The 18,265-nt window shown below is 45.7% G+C and overlaps 1 long non-coding RNA gene across 1 annotated transcript; it reads left to right on the top strand.

Moving 5' to 3' along the window:
* Window positions 1-6,249: 6,249 nt before the first annotated feature.
* On the top strand, window positions 6,250-10,044 carry LOC136529931 (uncharacterized). The gene is made up of 2 exons (XR_010777479.1): window positions 6,250-8,399; window positions 8,564-10,044. It is a non-coding gene; the product is annotated as an uncharacterized lncRNA (long non-coding RNA).
* Window positions 10,045-18,265: the final 8,221 nt, after the last annotated feature.

The following is an 18,265-nucleotide window of genomic DNA, read 5'->3' as shown; positions in this document are numbered from 1 at the left end:
TTACAGGACTAGTCTATCATAAAACTAGTCACACGAGCATGTCTGGGCTCCATTTTCAACAATCCATATATGGATGGAAAGCTAATTAAATAAGGAAGCCAATGCAAGTGGTCTCACATCAAAAGCTCTTCGAAATCAATGGGAATTGTCAAAACAATTCAACATCCAGAATCTGTCAGGGTGCTGTGACACCGTCTTTTGGCCGTTGGACCATGTATCATGTTTAGGCCCATTAGGGGGTGCATCTAGGGGGGTGATGCCCAAGACTCTATAATTAGGAGCTATCACTCTCCTTAGGGTTTGAGTTTTATTTAGTTCTTTATTTCCTCGTGAAACAAACATCATTTTGCTGTAACTATGCCGCCAAGGCTGCTTGCTGTGAACCAAGGCCCCAATTCTTGATCTTGTTCACCTATGGTGATTAGTCCTTTTGAATAAAGACTTGAGCTCCTTCTCGTTATCATAAGCCTCATATTTATTTGCAATTTCAGATTGCGTTCATCCCGTTCTTGCTTGTGTTCTCGATTCGCTTGCTGGAAAGCCTTCTCAGCGAGGTCAATCACGTTCGTGTGGTTGATAACCAATGGAGCAGTGGTGTAATAGTTGTGGGGGACCGAATTAGTCTTGGTTCGAAGCCTAGATCATGAACATTGAGTCTCCACCAATCGACTCTATCGTACCTATCGGAAGATCGGGCCATGTCTACATCATAGTGGTTCTCAAATCATATGGGTGAAGAATGGATCTCATTATTCATGATTGGTCTTCACCAAACTTACAATTGGACTTCACATTGCTATTGGAGTAATGAATTGGAATATATGTGACTATCCTCTACTCTAACATAGCAAAGGTATCATTGTAATGTGTATGATCGTTTCATCCCTTACTAGTATGCGATTAGTGCATATAGTACATGCTTCATACGATCATGTGTAACAAATGAAATGTTTAAATTCATAGCCTACCACTATTACTTGAAATGATTAGTTGATCTAGTGGTTAGTATATGAATTTATTCATGAGCTAGTAAACCCTAGTACTTGATTTAATTTGGATTGCTAACAAGTGACAAGTACAACATTGGCAAGATAACCCTTGCAATAGGTGTGAAGAAGCTTGTTATTGGTTCAAACCGGACTTGGAAGCTTAGGTAAATCAATTTAGTTCAAGTCAACCATAGAAGCTCATGATACTGATAAGAGTACAAGCACAAGACAACAATACAAATCAAGCACATGACAACAATACAAATGGATATCTAGTTTGTTTGTTTCAAGTGGTATCTAGACTCAAGTATTTCATCAAGAATTCACAAGTGATGTCTAGATCAACTCACAAGTGATATCTTATAAGTGGTACTCATGAAGATAGCAAAGGTTCAAGAAATGTTTTTTTTGATAAATCCAATAAGTGGTTCCATACTAGAAAATTCTTTTAAGTGGTATCACATCTACACGTGGTATCAATCATACAAGATGATGGTTCCACAAGTGATCCTCAACCTTAAGTGATCATCAAATGAAGAATGCATCCCTCACCTACAAGAGCTCAAGTGTATCAAATGGATGACCCGTGCTATCACATAGGGGGAGGTGTCCCACAAATTGGTATCAAGGTCAAAGATCCTATGTGTGGTACCTCAAGAAGCTATACAAGTGATGTCATTCCAACAATCAAGTGATGTCCATAAAAAATGCAAGATTCAAGCCTCAACCATCTACCCCAAATGCAAATCTTTGCATCAATAAGAAGCACACCTTTTATAGAAATTGATGACAAAGGGGGAGAGATTGTACAAAGATATGAAAGCTTTGGGAGAGATTGAGACAAAGAAGTAGAGGTTGGACATGGACAAAGAGGGAGTAACATTGAAGAAAAGAGATGGATCAAAATTCTTAGACAAGAGAAGCACACAAGTAGGGGGGCAAGCTCATGAACTTTGATTGGTTGCATTTGATATGTGGATAGTCATGTGCTTGCTTGCATTGCTTAAATTTTTTAAATTTGATATGCATGCTTGCGTGGTGTATACTAGTTGTAGAACTTAAATGATGATTTGATAAATAGCATGCATAGGATGGTAGCTAGACTTATATTTTTTACACATGGTACTAGAACCTTGCTTATAATGTTGGTCTCACGAGGTTTCTAGTATTTTTGTTGACTAGCTACTCATGGTGCTAAGGATGGTGTTAAAAGTACAACTCCGATTGGTATCACACTTTAAAGGTTTATTCTATACACCTTAGCATCATTTGGTAGTAATTACTCTCCCACAATTCCAATCTATGCATATGTGCGAGTTTCAAACCAAACACTCTAGCACATATGTAGGGGGAGCTAATACTACCATTTTGGGTTTGTGGTACTTGTCCAAAATCATTTACACATGGTAAAATTGCTTGGGCAAGCAACATGAATCCAAAAGAGCTTAATTTCCATATCTTTGTAGAGTTGTCATCAATTATCAAAAAGCGGGAGATAGAAAAGTCCTTGTGTGGTTTTGGTAATTGAGTGACAACATAGGTGGACTAATTGTGTTTATGTGAGATACACAGGTGATTAGTCCATATGTACATGTGTGTAAGCAACATATGCCATGAAGGTGGAAATGGCTCAAAGATGTTGCAAAGCTCACACATGTGATGATGAAGGAGCTCATTGCATATGAGACATGACATTGAGTCATGTGATCAAGGTGGAGAAGATCAAGACATGACTTGGCTTGATAGACCGGTTGCAAGCGTGAAGGGCAAGTTGGAGGCTTTGGAGCGATGGACCATGTGGCGGTGAAGCTTGAGCAAGAGTTGGCGCCGATGGATGAAGGCAACGGTCATCTTTACCGCTGTGTCTGGTGAGCTTGACTCTAGCGTCCGAGGCTCCGTCAAGTTTGGGGATGCCTCCGGCGTGGAGATCAAGGGCGTCGGCTCTGTCATCTTTACCGCTGTGTCTGGTGAGCATAGGCCTGGAGGCGCAGTTGCACCTTGCGTGTGACGATGGTGAGCCTCGGTCGTTTGCAGAGGCCGAGAGACACGCGGCATGGCGTGCCGCGATGCAATTGGAGATGGATGCGGTTGAGAAGAACCGCACCTGGGAGCTTGCTGACCTTCCTCGTGGTCACCGCGCGATCACCCTTAAGTGGGTGTACAAGCTGAAGAGGGATGAAGTCGGTGCCATCGTCAAGCACAAGGCTCGCTTGGTGGCACGAGGCTTCGTGCAGTAGGAGGGGGTCGACTTCGACGTTGCCTTTGCTCCCGTGGCACGGATGGAGTCCGTGCGACTCCTCGTTGTGCTAGCTGCCCAGGAGGGCTGGCGTGTTCATCACATGGACGTCAAGTCGGTGTTCCTTAACGGCGACTTGAAGGAGGAGGTCTACGTGCACCAGCCGCCGGGATTTGCGATCCCTGGCATGGAGGGCAAGGTGCTCCGCCTGCGCAAGGCCCTCTATGGCTTGCGGCAGGCACCGAGGGCGTGGAATGCCAAGTTGGATTCCACGCTAAAGGGGATGGGCTTCGAGCAAAGCCGCACGAGGCGGCCATCTATCGACGGGGCAGTGGAGGAAATGCTTTGCTGGTGGGTGTCTATGTCGACAACTTGGTGATCACCGGCACCAAGGATGCGGAGGTGGCGGCATTCAAGGAAGAGATGAAGGCTACCTTCCAAATGAGTGACCTGGGGCCTCTCCTTCTACCTGGGAATCGAGGTGCACTAGGATGACTCCGGAATCACGCTTCAACAGACCGCCTACGCCAAACGCGTCGTTGAGCTAGCTGGGCTCACCGACTGCAACCTAGCTCTCACTCCGATGGAGGAGAGGCTGAAGCTGAGCCGCGACAGCACGACGGAGGAGCTGGACGCTACGCAGTACCGGCGTCTTGTGGGGAGCCTTCGCTACCTCACCCACACATGGCCGGACTTGGCATTCTCCGTCGGCTACGTTAGTTGGTTCATGCAGCAACTGACGACGGAGCACCAGCAGGCTGTGAAGAGGATCATCCGCTACGTTGCGGGGACTCTCGACCACGGCCTCTACTACCCTAGGTGCCCTGGGGCGGCACACTTCGTCGGGTACAGCGACAGCGACCATGCCGGCGACATCGACACCAGCAAGAGCACGAGCGGGATCCTCTTCCTCCTCGGCAAGTGCCTCGTTAGCTGGCAGTCGGTCAAGCAGCAGGTGGTGGCTCTGTCTAGCTGCGAGGCCGAGTACATAGCGGCTTCCACCGCTTCGACTCGGGCGCTTTGGCTCGCTCGACTGCTTGGTGATCTCCTCGGCAGAGACACTAGAGCGGTGGAGCTCAGGATAGACAGCAAGTCCGCTCTGGCCCTGGCAAAGAACCCCGTTTTCCATGAACGGAGTAAGCACATCCGGGTGAGGTACCACTTCATCCGAGGCTGTTTGGAGGAAGGGAGCATCAAGGCGAGCTACATCAACACTAAAGATCAGCTTGCGGACCTGCTTACCAAGCCTCTTAGGAGGATCAAGTTCCTTGAGCTCTGCTCCAGGATCGGGATGGTTCAACTTTCCCACAAGATGACGCACAAGACTTAGGGGGAAATGATGGATAAGTCTCTGTGTGGGGCTGCAGCTAGGACTAGCATCTTGGACTAGCATCTAGGACAGCATCTAGGACTAGCATCTTGGCATATGCTTAGCATCTTGGACTAGCATCTAGGACAACATCTAGGACTAGCATCTAGGACATCATATAGGACTAGCATCTTGGCATATGCTTGGCATCTTGGCATATGCTTGGCTGGCTAGCATCCTATAAATATGTATCCCCAACCCCTCAGGTTGGTATGACATTTTGTGTGAGAAATAAACCAGAAAATTGCCCCAACTCCTAGTGTCATCCTGTCTCCATGAAAGTAAGAATTCTGCTACTACCAAGAGTAAGAATTCAACGACTAACAAAATTGTGCTGTGTTCAGATGTAGGGCTGCTGGTGGTTAGTTGATCTTTTTAAATATTTGGTTTCTAGAGGACACTGTCTCGGAATTCAGTTACCAACCTTTTGCCCTTGAAAATTAAATTTTTTAAAACCAATTTTGAACTAAATCTGAAAAAAAAAACAATCTTCCTCATCTAGCATCCCCTTGGTGCTGAGGTTGCTCTAGGGCATCCAGCCACATTTGTTGCTACTTGGTGTTTGAGTGTTTCTAATTATACCGTAGGATTTGCTTTGCTTGAGATCTCTTGCATAGCCACTTGTTGGCTACTTACCCCTGTTTGCTTACTGTGTACACTTTCATCTGATCTCAACCTAGCACCTTAGGTCCTGTTTGATTTTGCACCCAAGCTTGCCACCTAGTAACTAGGCCCAAAGTTTAGTTTGCCAGCCAAAATTATGGTCACCAAGTTTGTGGCCCTGATTTTGGTGACCTTGACCATCAAAATGAACTAAAAGCCAGCCAAAATTTCTCACCAAACCAAACTGTGCCCAAATTTGATGAAAGTTGCCAAATGTTGGCCTGTCAAATCTTTTGGCACACTTGAGTAACATATATAGATTGTTGCATGATGCATTTATGCCTCCCCACCCCTGTTTCCCCTTGTGCAAATAGCCCTTCAATAATTTCTTACTATAAATTTCTAGAGTGCTATATTTGGATGTTTTGCGAATTTGAATAACATGCACAGATACACTTGTCCATGTGACATCTATGACTGTTGCCATGAATGACCTTACTTCTGTTTACATTTGGAATTGTTGGGAGTACTTATATTGCTAGGGGGATGAATACATATGGTGTGCTGAATGCTTAGTTAATCATCTCATAATTCTGAAGGAAAATAGTTCGCATAACAATATGTTTGTTTTTTTAGGGGCGAAAGCAGAGGCACCATCTTCTGGAGGGATTAAAAATTACCGCTTTAGATCAGATGTGCCTTCCCCACCTTCTCATACTGCTGTAGGAGGTCCAGCTTCACTCCTTCCTAAGCGTAAACCCCTGACTGAAGAAGAGATCGAGGCTATTATGGTATGCCTTTTGTTCACAGAAGCTGAATATAAATGCAAATGCTATGTTTGTTCGTAGCATTGTTTTATTGAATTAATTCATTTTGTTGGATTTCAATCCATATAAATTATACATCAAATATGCATATTGTTTATCAGCCTGTTCGCTTGTTGGTTTCAACCAGCCCAAACCAGCCAGCCAACAGTGTTTTTCTCTCACAACAAACCAGCACCAGCCAGTCCAAACCAGCCCAGAAACCAACCAGCGAACAGGCCGTATAATGATGTCATTTGGCATGCATGGAACTTAAAGGTTGAAGTACAATCTTAATGATAATAGCAAAATGCATGCTTAATCCAGTTGGAAAAACTTAGTTTGTAGCTTAAAATCTTGTCATTTTGATGTTTAGAGTTGCAGCTCACTGAGTTTCTGTACATATAGCCCTAGAAAAATTCTGTGCATATAGAGCCCAATCATTATGACATCTGACAACCTGTCATGAAACCTTTTTCTCCAATAATCAAAACTGTTTGTTTTTGTGATTCTGGCATTGTAGTCTTTTGGTTTATTTGCAACTGTTAGGCATTGGTCACTAGGCCAGTTATTCACAGATACTGGAGTTGGCCGTGGAGTTATTGCGCTATTGTTTCAACTTCATTCCTTTTGACATGTGTACTTGTGAAGATCGCTAACCACTTTGTATATAAAATACAAGGATACTGGCCAGAGAAATTAACTGTATTTGTCCCCATGTCAATGTTCAAGAAGGCGCTAGGCGGTATCTAGGCGATGACCCATGGCCTAGAGCCTAAGCGAGCCTAGGCTAGCCTAGGCGTTTTTCTAGGCGTTTTGCTAAATTTGCATTTAGCATGTATAGCTGAATAAATATATAAATGTAGTAGCTGAAATGCTGAATAAATAGAAGTTCCTACAGCAATAGAAGTGGTATCTTGTGAAAAATAGAAGTTCTAGGGACTAGAATGTAAGAAATCAGTAAAGGAAATCATAGCAAGAAAATTTGCATAAATTTTTACAAAGTGGAGGGGCAAGTCGCAAGATCGCTCTGTCTTATCCACATCTCATCTGCAGCCCGAGCAGTGCGTCTTCTTTCCCGTGACACCTCTCTCTCTCTCGGTGGAGGCCGGCTGCAGGCAGGCAGGCCGCAGGCTCAGCCTTCGTGCGTTGCCGCAGCTTTGCCTCGCGCGCTCCCCATGCCATCACGACCCAAGGCCTGCCTTTCCTTTCTGCTGCCTTCCCCTCTCCTTCAAACGGATGCGCATCTGACTGGATTGGGAGGCGGGAGGCCCGGAGGAAGCGGCCCGGCAATGGATCCGGCGGAGCAGCTCCCTCCCTCGGGCGGCGTGGCTCTGGATCTGGTGGCACGGCGCCTATTCTCCGCTTATCCCCCTAGGCAAGGCATTACCCCTCCGCCCAGCGCTGAAGCGCGCCTGGGCGAGCGCCTAGTACCGCCTTTTTGAACATTGCCCCATGTCAAGACCATGGAAATTTTACATTTTCTCAGTGTCTGCAAAATTATTGATATTTATATGAGCTTAATTAGCATTGCATGCATAGGTTCATTGCTGCGTTAAGCTTACCTGCTAAGGAATATGTAATCCACCAGATATAATTGCGTAAATATCAAACCATGCTTTCATTGCCACTTCCCCTTAAATCAATCTTTATCTTTGCTTTCCAATGATGGACATGTTTATTGTTTTTACCTTGATAGGCTCCCACGTTTACTATTATTGATTTTACTTTGAGATCTGTGCATATAGAAATGGGATAAATTTCTTATCTGCTATTACAATTTTGCAAAATCCTCTGGCTGGCTTGACAAAGTTGGTGTCTGTTTTCCCAGTCACTCAATGCAAAAATCACTAGTAAATGGCTAGGAACTATTTTGACTTTTAGAAAAGATGTTTTCCCTTCTACATATCTCCTTTGTATTGCATGAACATTCTATTAGCCTGATTTTGGGGTTTTAACAGATCCAATCAGTATTGATAAGTGGTCAAACTAAAATATTTTTTCACGAAGTAACACATTTTTCTTTTTGTTTAACAATACAGATTCAGATATAGTCCACCATGATTGCATATTGAATTTTAAAAACATTATATTTTTATACATGGCATATAATTACTCTGATTTGTTTACTTCACCTCAAGGAACATGTGTGTCAATAATTATAAAAGTTGTCTGACTGGTTATATAACTTTATGGAATCTGTTATGCTCGTTAACATTGAAAATATTCATCTCCTTGCAGCTGGGGGGCTCCATCTGATATCACCTCATATGAATTGGAAATTCTAGGAACATCAATAAGATCATATACCCGAACTTATTGCCTTTGACCTCTGAAAGAGTGTTATTTACACCATGTTGATGTGGAATTGGTTTTTTTTTATTCTGTTTGGAAGCCTGGTGCAAGCGGTAGAGTCTTACCGCCTGTGACCGGAAGGTCCCGGGTTCGAGTCGCAGTCTCCTCGCATTGCACAGGCGAGGGTAAGGCTTGCCACTGACACCCTTCCTCAGACCCTGCACAGAGTGGGAGCTCTCTGCACTGGGTACGCCCTTTTGGAAGTCAGCTGTTGAGACATTCATTTCCAGGATTCTGCACATGTAACTGACCAAATCGTGAACACATTCAGTTCCTTGCGGAAGAAGTGTTGATCATGGAATGGTTCTGCATATCTGATTATTTTGTCGTGGATGTTTTGAATTCTTGCCCCACCATAAGATCTTTTTCTTTTAGACAAACCCCACTATAAGATCTGATGATCATGCTTTTTGAAGCATGCCTTCCTTGTGCAATGTTGTGAGTACTTGCCCACGAGGCCACAAGATCCGTGTGTTTTTGGATAAGGGTGACGCCGTGCTGCAGCTTCCGATTCCCGATTCCGTACTGGTGTCAGTAGTTCTCATTTCTGTGCGGGTGTTTCAGCGGTTTAAGGTTGTAGAAATCAACCTCTATAGTGTATGGTTCATTTCTGGCACGGGCGCACGGCAAGCGAGCAGTTTAACCCAAAATTCCATGTAGCCTGAGCATACGAAGAGTGAATTGAGCAGGAGGCATGTCTCGGGCATGCTCAACGAGGTGCTTGACTACCTAGTTTCGTGCAAGCAAGAAGTGACTCCAGTGTCCAGTCCCCACTGCCCAGAAAATGGTCGTTGAAAATTCTGAAACCATTTCCTTCGCACTTTCTCCTCTTTTTCATTGACCAGACGATTCAAATCTTTGATGTCCTGATTGTAAATGACTAAAGGACTACCATGTATGGCAATTCTTATAGAACAAGTCCTGCCCAGCATAGCCGCCTGGCTTGGCTCTGGCCAGCTCGAGCACGGCTTCTATGGTGCCACCTCGTATGTTTGTTTCACTGATCTAGAACAAGTTTGTTTGAGCAGAAATCGTGTTTGTTTGCCTGCACAAATGGATACGGCTACCCTGTACTAGAAATCTGGTAGCCTTACCACAATATCTTCTCCTTGCTCTTCTCATTGTCATTTCATCGAGCACTCCACTAGCGTAAGCACCTCAACCACCAGAAGGCAAGTGGCCGGCGCACGCGGTGGCAGAGTGCAGCCTGGCTCGGTGCGGCGGTCACGACGACAACGACATACTTGCGAGCAGCCTGGCTCGGTGCGGCGGTCACGACGACAACGACATACTTGCGAGCAGCCCGGCTCAGCGCGGCGGTCGTGGCGGTGCCTCGGCTTGACGCTTCGGGCGGGCGAGACTAGGACACCAGCGCGAGGAGAAGACGAGAAAAAAAAGGCAAAAGGTGAGAGGTGCGGAGGTGACTGAATCTACCATCGAGCACTCCAACAAGCCGGGCTCAGAGAAAACGAACCTCCATTTCGTTTCGTAGGAGTTAGGCCACAAGTGCTTTAAGCACCATACTGCTCAGGCCCGAGAAGTCATCTAGGCAATCAAACACTGCGGGTTGTAGGCTGCTGTCCTTTCTAGGTCTCTGAGCTAGGCAAACAAACTGGCCCTAAGTGGCCCTTCATGATGTGTCATATTTGATTTCCTGTCCTAGTTAATTCAAGATTTGATTTTCCATCAGTAACATTTGGATGCACTACATTGCGACTGTTCTACTGTACAGGAAACTTAAACTAAGATTAAGATGCAATGCCCATCTGTAGGGGTATAACCCTGGATACACATAGGGCTGTACATGGGCCGAGTCACCAGGGGAGGCCCAACCCACAAGACTACGCCATGTGAAGCACGATATAGGTCGGCGTGCCCCGCAAGGCTACGTGAATATCCTTGGTGATCAAGGATGATCTGATCGGATATGATAAGATATTGTATTCCTTGTAAATAGATATCTTATAACCGATCAGGATTAGATTCAATCGACCTATAACCCTACCCCGAGCTATATAAGGCGGGTAGGGACCCCCTCGTTTTCACCTCATCTCACAATATACAAATCTATCAAAGACACAGGACGTAGGGTATTACGTCAAGCTGACGGCGTGAACCTGCCTAATCGCTATCTCTTGCGTTCTGTGTCACCATCTAATTCCTGTCACGCGCACCTCCACCGATTCGTCTACTACCGTGGGCATACCCCTCGGTAGACTGTCGACCGTATTTCGTCGATAGTGGCGCGACAAGTAGGGGGTATGCGTGCTGATTCCATGGCGAGCCAGATGGTCCGCTCCCTGAGCTCCATGATCCTTTTCGAGCCAGGTCGGACCTTCATCGGCGCCAATGGCGTTGAGGAAATCATGGAGGCGATGTAGAATCATCCTATGCCGATCATGCCAACCTCTACAATGACATCTCCGATCTCGGCGCCTCGCTGCTAGGTTAGGAGATCCATCGATAACGAAGATCTGATCGCATCTATCGATCGGGTCACAGACCGCTTAGCGAAATGTCAACTCCTCGTGGACTCGGTCTTAGATCGGTCTACTGCGAGCAATGAAGTCCAAGCGCCCCAAGATCGCCGAGCCACTACAACTGAGTGATTTGCTCGGCCACGACGTCCGGGGTGGCAAGATTCAGATCTGGGCCACCCACTCCCAGCTACCGGCTTGCGCTTGGTTGAGTACAAAGCCCCGATGGAGAATATGTCGAGGTCCTATACCTTCGGGCTGGTGGGCGCAGGATCTGCGTATCAAGACGCCGTCCACTACCTCTTCATCGACCATGCCGAGCATGACCATATCGATGACCTCTATAGGATTGATTTGCCTAAGGCCAACAGGGCGTGCCCATGGTAAACATGGTGGCTATCTGCTAGACTCCGGACAAATCCATCAACGACATCTTGGAAGAGAGCCCCGACGCATATTCTGAGGGCTCCACCGAGACCGTCTCCACCTGCCCCACTTTTTCGCTAGGATTCGGGGGCGGGATTTTTCATATTAGCCACGACAACGTCACCAGAGACGGCAAAATCTCCGCCCAGCATGATGCTTGCTTGGCAAGGAACACTAATCGTCAACATCGCCGAGATGAAGAAGCCGCCTGTAGGGCTTACGGGGATCCTAACTCCCACCCCACGCGCGCCGCAATCTAGAAGATGAGTTTGACATGGTGGACACCCATCCGGTGTAGAAGATGCCAAGCACTAATCTTGCCATCATTTTCAACGAGTTGGAGAAGCTCCCACAGACTCCAGAAGTCGAGAAGATCCAGGTGCATATTAAAGCGACTCAAGTTCAAGTCAATGAGATCCGCCATCCTACTTTGTCTTACTCAACCACGTCGACTCGCAACCGTCGCTCTCGCCATGATAGAGGAAGTCAACATCAGGACTCTGAGCGCCCTCGACCTCAAGCTGGTGGCCCATACCTTTATCAAGGATCCAGGGGCAACTACGAAGGATATCTGGATGAGGGTGGATGCCCTCCTCGTCCACTGGGCGACCGAGGTGGCAATCGCAGCGCCAACTAGGAGATAAATCAACCCCTGTCGTATGACTTTCACGAACACATCAACGCAAACATCGACGCCCACGATTGCATCAAGAACAACAGGGCCACGCGCTATGACGCGGAGATGGAACGTCGACACCAGTTCAACGCCGAGCACGGAGCACCCGGTGTCGCCCGAGCACCACCTGTCCCCAGTGCCCCCGAACTTCATGCCTTCACGACAAGGCTTTGAGCTGTCCGGTGGCCCGTAGGTTTCAAGATTTTTAGGGTAGACACCTACGACTGCAAGGCCAACCCCGCACAGTGGTTAATGCTCTATGAAATCACCGTGAGGGCCATAGGAGGAAGTGAAGGTGTGATGGCAAATTATTTGCCTATCATGCTTAACCAATCTATGAACAATTGGCTCCTTAGCCTACGAGAGGACTCCATCCGATCTTGGGATGACCTCTAGAAGGTCTTCACTGAGAACTACATGGCCACCTGTGAGCAGCCAAGCACCAAGTATGACTTGGAAAAGCTTCATCAGACCTCTAGGGAGCCCCTGCGCAGCTTCATCAGGCGCTTCTCGGAGATGAGGAACTCCATCCACAACATCAGTGATAGCGAAGCCATTACCACATTCACCAAGGGGCTCCTCTACCACAAGAAAGCTCCATGGAAAATTATACCGCAAGAGGCCCACGACCATTGGTGAGCTGATACAGATAGCAAACGGCTACACCGACGACGAGGAAGCTGAACGGGCCGCCCGCTCGGATCGCCCCCAACGCCGTCATGACAACCGTCATGAAGAAAGGCGCTACAACGACCGCGACTGCCGCCACGATGACCATAACTGCCACCACGGCGAGCACGACCACCGCCTTGATGTCGTGAGCACCAGCGTGATGACCACTCAGAGAGCTCTAGAGGTAGATAGAACTACCATCGCAGGCCTAACAATTCAGTCAACGCCATCAACGCTCCTCGCGCTAAGTGCACCTATGACGCCGACTACGCCAAGCTCCTGGATGGTCCATGCCCTATCCACAAAGACACCAAGCACACTATGGGGGAGTGCAAGGGTGAAAGCTCTAGTTTGGTTTTGGTGAATTGATGAAACCCTAAGTGCTAACCTAGTTTATCAAGTGATCATAAGATAGGTAGCACATTCCAAGTGGTGAAGCAAATGAAGATCATGACATGATGATGGTGATGCCATGGTGATGATCAAGTGCTTGGACTTGAAAAGAAGAAAGAGAAAAACAAATGGCTCAAAGCAAAGGTATAAATGGTAGGAGCCATTTTGTTTTGATGATCAAGACACTTAGTGAGTGTGATCACATTTAGGATCGATAGCTGTACTATTAAGAGGGGTGAAATTCATATCGAAATGCGGTTATCAATGTGCCACTAGATGCTCTAACTCATTGCATATGCATTTAGGATCTAGTGGAGTGCTGACACCCTTGAAAATGTTTGTGAAAATATGCTAACACATGTGCACAATGTGATACACTTGGTGGTTGGCACATTTGAGCAAGGGTTAGAAACTTCACCGGTGGAGTGTCCGACGGTGCCACCGGCAGACAGTCTGATGATGCCACCAGCGCCCTATACCGAAAAGACTGGGTCTCACAGAGTGGATCGGACACTAGCCTTAATTGGACCGGCGTGTCCGGTCAGTAGAAGCAGCGAAGATGCTGGCGTCGGTCTCTGACTAGACACTGGGGTCACTTAGTGACCGGACGCTAGAGGGGTGCGTCTGGTCCTACTAACGTGGTAGAGCATAGAGGAGATGCCGAGTGACCGGACACGCCCGGTCGTGATTTTTCGCTTCTGGATGCTTACTGGAAACGACCGGACACTGAAGTCCTGTGTCCGATCACTTTGAAGCAGCACATTCGGTCACAACTTAAACATACTGATGACCATTGAGATCGGGCGATCAATGTTTGAAGCAGGGGACACGTGGTGTACATCGCGTGACCGGACGCTGAGGTCCAGCGTCCGATCAATCTGACCGGTACGTCCAGTCGCCCCATGTTCAGTGTAGTGAGGAGCCCAACGGCTCTATTTGTGGGGGCTCTCTATTTAAGCACCATGGCCGGCTCTAGCTCACTCTATTGTCCATTTACATTGACAGAGCAACCTTATGAGCTTAGCCAAAGCCCTCCCACTCATCTCCATCATAGATTCAACATCTTTGTGAGATTGGGAGTGAATCCAAGTGCATTGCTTGAGAGTTTGCATCTAGAGGCACTTGGTGTTCGTGTTTCGCTGCGGGATTCGCTTGTTACTCTTGGTGGTTGCCGCCACCTAGATGGCTTGGAGCAGTGAGGATTGTCGAGCAGAGGTTGGTGATTGTCTCCGGCTCCGATCGTGGTGATTGTGAGGGGTTCTTGACCTTTCGCCAGTGGAGAGCCAAAAGGTACTCTAGTGAATTGCTCATGGCTTGTGTGATCCTCATCTTGTGTTGGTTGTGTGGCACCCTATTAAGGATTTGGCGTGTGATGCCAATTAGCGCGTGAACCTCCAAGTGAGTGAATCGCCACAACGAGGACTAGCTTACCGGCAAGCAAGTGAACCTCGGTAAAAATCATTGTGTCATCATTTGATTCCGAGGTGATTGGTCTTCATTGGTATTCATTCTTGTGATTGATTGGCTCATTCCTCGACACGACGGTATAACCATCTTGGTCACTCTCTCTACATTACCGCAAACTAGTTGTCAAGTCTTTAGTGTAGCTAGTTGTGAGAGCTTGTTAGTTTGGTTAGTGTGGCTCTTTAGTTAGCCTTTGAGAGCGCACTAACTTAGTGTAGTGACATAGCTATTGTGTGGATAGAAACTATATAAACTAGAATTGTGATAGGTGGCATGCATTTTTAGTAGGCTAGCATAACACTTGCTTCGCCTCATAATTGTTTAACCGGTTTGCTAAGTGTGGTTGTAGAAAATTTTAATAGGCTATTCACCCCCCTCTAGCCATTAGGACCTTTCAAGTGATATCGGAGTTGAGGTCACCACTCTTTTCATCAAGAAGATTGGAAAAGATTTATTTGTGTTGCAAATCTATGTTGATGACATCATATTTGGATCAACCAATCAAGACTTTTGTGAAGAATTTGGAAAGATGATGGCTAATGAGTTTGAGATGTCCATGATTGGAGAGTTAAGTTATTTCCTTGGTCTCCAAATCAAGCAATTGAAGAATGGTACTTTTGTGAGTCAAGGCAAGTATATCAAGGACATGATCAAGAAGTTTGACATGAGTGATAGTAAAGCCATTAGTACACCAATGTGAACAAATGGCAACTTGGATAGTGATACAAGTGGAAATATGGTGGATCAAAAATTGTATCGGTCTATGATTGGAAGCCTACTCTATGTGACCGCATCAAGGCCGGATGTCATGTTTAGTGTGTGCATGTGTGCAAGATTTTAAGCCTCACCAAGAGAAAGTCATTTGAAGGCTACAAAGAGAATATTGAGGTACTTGAGGCATACACAAAATGTTGGTTTGTGGTATCCCAAAGGAGCAAAGTTTGATCTAGTTGGTTACTCTGACTCGGATTATGCGGGATGCAAGGTTGAAAGGAAGAGCACCTTGGGCACATGTCAATTGTTGGGAAGATCACTTGTTTCATGGTCATCAAAGAAGCAAAATAGTGTTGCATTATCAACCACCGAAGCTGAATACATATCCGCCGGTAGTTGTTGTGTACAAATACTTTGGATGAAGGCCACTTTGAGTGACTTTGGAATCAAGTTCAAGAAAGTGCCATTGCTATGTGACAATGAGAGTGCAATCAAGTTAACCAACAATCCAGTTCAACATGCAAGAACAAAGCACATTGATGTCCGCCACCATTTTATAAGATATCATCAACAAAAAGGGGACATTTGCATTGAGAGTGTAGGCACTGAAGATCAACTTGCCGATATATTCACCAAGCCATTGGATGAGAAAAGGTTTTGCAAGCTAAGGAATGAGTTGAACATATTGGATTTCTCAAATATATGTTGATGCACCCCCCCACTTATATGACATGCCTCTCCTTTGAGCAATCCAAGGTAAAAGTTGATTGGCATGTCATACATACTTGTTAAGGACTTGTTTAGTGCATTTAGACATATTTCATATTTAATAGGCTCTTTCAAGAAAATCAAATGAATTTGATGATTGTCTGGTACCACTATTGCTTCTATGCTTATTTTAATCTAGTGGTAGCATATGACATGTTTGTGGGCTTGTAAACCTAGTGTTTGATCTAGAAAATGAGGTCTAAGTGTTTAACTCAACATGGTACAAGATAACCCTTATTTGGAGGTGTGAAGAAGCTTGTCCTTGGATCAAACTGAGTTAAATATCTTTAGCAAATGATCTAGATTGGACCAAATTTGGGAAAATGATCCTCACCCCATTAATTGACATTGATAATCTCAACCTATCTATATTTTGAACCTTTGTGGTCATTGATGACAAAGGGGAAGAAAAACAAAGATATTAGTACATGGGGAGAAAAACAAAAATATTAGTGTACTAAGATAATGAAAAGACAAAAAGGGGGAGAACTTGACATAGGGGGAGAGATATGATAAAGGAAAGGGATCAATAAAAATTTTGAGCACACAAGTAGGGGGAGCAAGCTCATGAACTTGTATGGTGCATTTGAATGTGCATTTCATATGTTTGCTTTCATGGCATAAGTTTTAAATTTCAATATCCATGCTTATGTGGTGTATGCAAGTTGTAGGTTTGAATGATGAAATGAAAAACTAGCATGCATAGGTTATCTAGTGATTTCATTTCCAAGTGGTATAGAGCTAACCATGATGCTAAGGATGGTATATTGGTGCACTCCGATTGGTATCACGCTTCAAAGGTCCATCTTTTATACCTTAGCATCATTTGGTAGACATTGTCTCCTATATTTCCTATCTAAGCATATGTGCAAGCAACAATCCAAACTCTTAGCACATATGTAGGGGGAGCAATTGCTACCATTTGGAGTTCATAAAACTTGTCCATATCCTTTTACACATAGTAAATATGCTTGGGCAAACAACATGGATTCAATTGAATTTCAATTCATATCTTTGTGAAAGGGTTGTTATTAATTACCAAAAAGGGGGAGATTGAAAGCTCTAGTTTGGTTTTGGTGAATTGATGAAACCCTAAGTTCTAACCTAGTTTATAAAGTGATCATAAGATAGGCAGCACATTCTAAGTGGTGAAGCAAATGAAGATCATGACATGATGATGGTGATGCCATGGTGATGATCAAGTGCTTGGACTTGAAAAGAAGAAAGAGAAAAACAAAAGACTCAAGGCAAAGGTATAAATGGTAGGAGCCATTTTGTTTTGGTGATCAAGACACTTAGTGAGTGTGATCACATTTAGGATCGATAGTTGTACTATTAAGAGGGGTGAAACTTGTATCGAAATGTGGTTATCAAAGTGCCACTAGATGCTCTAACTCATTGCATATGCATTTAGGATCTAGTGGAGTGCCAACACCCTTGAAAATGTTTGTGAAAATATTCTAACACATGTGCACAATGTGATACACTTGGTGGTTGGCACATTTGAGCAAGGGTTAGGAACTTCACTGACAGAGTGCGGACAGTACGACGGTGCAACTGGTGCCCTATACAGAAAAGACTAGGTCTCACAGAGTGGACCAGACGCTAACCTCAACTAGACCGGCATGTCTGGTCAGTAGAAGCAGCGAAGACGCTGGCATTGGTCTCTGACCGAATGCTGGGGTCACTTAGTGACCGGACGCTGGAGGGGTGCGTCCGGTCCTACTGACATGGCAGAGCATAGAGGAGATGCCGAGTGACTGGACACATCCGGTCGTGATTTTTCGCTTCTGGATGCTTACTGGAAACGACCGGACGCTAAGGTCCTGCGTCCGGTCACTTCGAAGCAGCGCATCCGGTCACAACTTAAACATACTGATGACCATTGAGATCGGGCGATCAATGTTTGAAGCAGGGGACACATGGTGTACATCTTGCGATCGGACGCTGAGGTCTAGCGTCCGGTCAATCTGACCGGCGCGTCCGGTCACCCCGTGTTTAGTGCAGTGAGGAGCCCAATGGCTCTATTCGTGGGGGCTCTCTATTTAAGCCCCATGGCCGGCTCTAGCTCACTCTCTTGTCCATTTACATTGACATAGCAACCTTGTGAGCTTAGCCAAAGCCCTCCGACTCATCTCCATCATAGATTCAACATCTTTGTGAGATTGGGAGTGAATCCAAGTGCATTGCTTGAGTGTTTGCATCTAGAGGCACTTGGTGTTCGTGTTTCGCTATGGGATTTGCTTATTACTCTTGGTGGTTGCCACCACCTAGTTAGTTTGGAGAAGCGAGGATCGTCGAGCGGAGGTTGGTGATTGTC

The sequence above is a fragment of the Miscanthus floridulus genome, chromosome 19 (assembly GCF_019320115.1).
Source record: "Miscanthus floridulus cultivar M001 chromosome 19, ASM1932011v1, whole genome shotgun sequence".
Taxonomy (NCBI): domain Eukaryota; kingdom Viridiplantae; phylum Streptophyta; class Magnoliopsida; order Poales; family Poaceae; genus Miscanthus; species Miscanthus floridulus.
The sequence above is the reverse complement of the archived record's forward strand: the minus strand, read 5'-3'. Positions and strand labels throughout refer to the sequence as shown.